Raw genomic sequence first — 3250 nt, 5'->3', positions numbered from 1 at the left:
AATAACTTATTATGAGAAGTGGGCAAGAGAATAAGGCATTTATCACCAGCCTTTAACTGACGTACCCTTGTTTTCCTGTCGTAGTATGCCTTCTGTATTTCCTGAGCTTTCAGCAACTCTTGCTTAGCTAGTTCGCAAGTAGACTGGAGACGATTTGCCAGGTCAATGACATAAGTATACGTTGTCTTAACTTCTGTATCTGCTTCATTTCCGTCCCACAGCTCCCGCAGTATTTGAAGAGGTCCTCTTACTGCTCTTCCATAGACAAGTTCAAAGGGTGAGAACTTTAAAGAACTTTGAAGAACTTCCCTGTAAGCAAAGAGAAGTGGTGCAACATAGCGTGGCCACTCCTTCGGCTGCTCTGCTGCCATCCTCTTGAGCATTTCTTTTAGAGTCCCATTAAACCTCTCACAAAGACCATTACACATTGGATGATATGGTGTCGTTTTTAGTCCTTTTACCGACAATAATCTAAGCACTTCCTCCATCATTGCAGAGGTAAACTGTGTCCCTCTATCACTCAAAATTTGCCTGGGAATACCGATCCTGCAGAAGATTTCCACCATGGCTTCGGCGACAGTGACAGAATCTATATTTTTGAGCGGCACTGCTTCTGGCCACCTCGTGCTGAAATCCACGAGTGTGAGAATGTACTTACATCCATCACTCGCTCTCGGGTGGATTGGTCCGACGATGTCCACGGCGACTCTCTCGAAAGGTTCGGAGATCAGCGGCATCGGCTTCAGTGGCGCAGGTTTCACGCGTCCGCGGTCACTAGTCTTTTGACAAATATCACATGAGCGAACTAACCTTGAAATCTCCTGCCCCATGCCAGGCCAAAAGAACTCTGCCTGAATACGGTCGAGCGTTTTCTTCTGGCCCATATGACCTCCGAGAGCGGAGTGATGACCCAAACGGAAAACAGCAAGACGATACCTCGCAGGAACGACGAACTGGAGACGCTCCTCCCCATTAAACGCCTGAACCTTCCGGTAGATCCTCTTGTTCTTCTCGATAAAACAGGTTTCTTCCTCCCGTGACCTATTTAGAGACTTCTCCGCCATCTTCCTCCGCACTGATTCTAGTGAGGGGTCGCTCTTCTGCTCCTGAACAATATCCTGAGATTTCACCAGGTCACTTACCGACGTCAGTGGAGTAAACTCTTCCTTCGTTTTCTTCATTCTTCTCGTAACAGCGACACATCCTGTTTGCGTTGCAGCATCAGCACCACAGTTATTTCTCACCCCTTTAATGTTTCCGATGATGACGTCGAAAATCGGATTAACCATCACGGCTGCTGAAATCTTCCCTGTAAAGAACGGACTGTCTACATGTATAGTCGCCTCTGGAACATTAACTAGTGATCCGTCAATCATTTTAACATTTATCCTCCTCCCAGTGTATTGATGTGGTAGGACATAACTTTGCTTTACAACACACCCCGACGAACCGTTGTCTCTGAGAACACTTACTGGAACACCACTTACTGACCCTGACTTAACGAGGAGAGTGCTCTGCTTATCAGGATCCGTGGAGGTAGCAGATAGTCAAATGCTGTGCACGTGGGGCGTTTGTTGTCTAGCTTCTGACGTCTCCGGAGGCTGGGGTGTTGGGTTTTCCTCACTCACACAGGCGGCCGCTCTTTCTGTCGGTAATCATGAGTTTCTTGACTCACCGTTCGCCAAGGATGCTTCCGCTGTTGCTGTGGTGGTACACTCTGCTGTGCTTTCGACTGCAGATGCTGTTGCTTGTGAATTGTGGGATGAACCTTCTGTTGCTGCTGCAAAAGTAGTTCTTGCTTTCCCCTCTGTTGTTGACCCAGTGAAATGGCCGGCTTTTTCCACTGCCTGCGAGTGTGATACCCAAAGGCAGAAAAATGGGCATCCGCCTTATCAGCCATATGCTCTGCAGTCTTGATCTTGTGGATCTTAAACTGCGCAACGAGATCCTGGGGACACGACTTTTCAAGCTGAAACCGTAACACTAAATCCCTAATACCTTCCTTCGTGTCCGGCGTCCCATCCTTTTCCAGCCACTGGTCAAGGTAGCCTGACAAACGAACCAGGAACTGAGTGGCAGTCTCTCGGTCTTGCATCATTGCTCGATTAAATTGAAGTTTTGCGTCGTCGACCGTCAACCCGTACGCCCTCATCAATGCTGACTTCATCGAACAGTACGTCTTGTCACTCGCGTTGAGGCGATGGAGGATTTCTAAGGGTTTCCCATCAAACAGACTTTGGAAATGAAGCTTCTTCGTGGCTTCGTCGAACTGATATAAATCGGCAAAATCTTCAAACCGGTGAATATATGGTTCGATTGGCTCACCTTCTTTAAAAGCAGGTAACCGGATGCGCGGCAAGGTGGATGCCTGGGCAGGGGAGCCTCCATTCGTCCCCATCTGCACGCGAGCCATTTCCAGTTGATGCCGGCGAATCCTCTCCTCTTCCTCTATCTTCAGCTGCTGCAGTCTCAGCTCGTGCTCACGCTGTCTGTCCCGCTCTTCCGTTCCTCCTTCTCACGCTCACGCTGCCTCGCTCGTTCTTCTCGCTCCTCAGCCTGACGTTTACTCACGTAATCTACAATAGCTATCGGGTCCTCAAGCCCCATCAACTTAGCCTCTTCTACATAAGCTCCTGCAGACATATTGATTGGAGAAAGAATTCTAGAGATACTCGCAAATGAATGACCACAACACTTAACGATAGATCCACAATCAGTTAAGGAAACTCTCTCTTCACATCTATTACTCCAATTGTCGAGTCCCTGTTCGGGCGCCACTTTGTCATATTCTTATCAGAGTGTTCTTTATCTTCAAGATTTATGTTTAAGTCTTAATTCATTTATTTTCTTTTATACATTTAATTTTATTCCCGGATTCATTTGACAAGATCTGACAATTTTTTTTTCATATTCATAAGTTATTAATTAGTTGATGTTCAATGCTTAACCTGTATAATTGTTAGTTCATCTAAATATCACTTCCTTTTATCCATAGTTAAGACTCATTCGAATTGTTTAGGATGTTTTTTTTCAGGGTTCTTAGACACAGGGGAGTAACAGTTTTAATTTATTAAAGTAATTAGCTATTTCTCTAACACGAAAATATGAATAATGTTCTCTATTTTCTCACGTTTCTTTGCCGGTTGCTTGCCTTCTGTGATTTAAGTTCATTACTCACGTGTATATATATAAATTTTTCTAAGAATTTTGTAAGAGCAGAGGCTAGGAGGACGAGTGATGACAGCGATGC

The 3250-nt window shown here is 45.7% G+C and overlaps 1 pseudogene; it reads right to left on the bottom strand.

The window, feature by feature from the left end:
- Window positions 1-1372: 1372 nt before the first annotated feature.
- The window catches only part of LOC119582419, a 2024-nt pseudogene continuing 146 nt past the window's right edge, over window positions 1373-3250 (bottom strand).

The sequence above is a fragment of the Penaeus monodon genome, chromosome 16 (genome assembly GCF_015228065.2).
Source record: "Penaeus monodon isolate SGIC_2016 chromosome 16, NSTDA_Pmon_1, whole genome shotgun sequence".
In the NCBI taxonomy this organism is placed as follows: domain Eukaryota; kingdom Metazoa; phylum Arthropoda; class Malacostraca; order Decapoda; family Penaeidae; genus Penaeus; species Penaeus monodon.
Note: the sequence above shows the minus strand (reverse complement) of the source record. Positions and strands in the feature narration are given on the sequence as shown.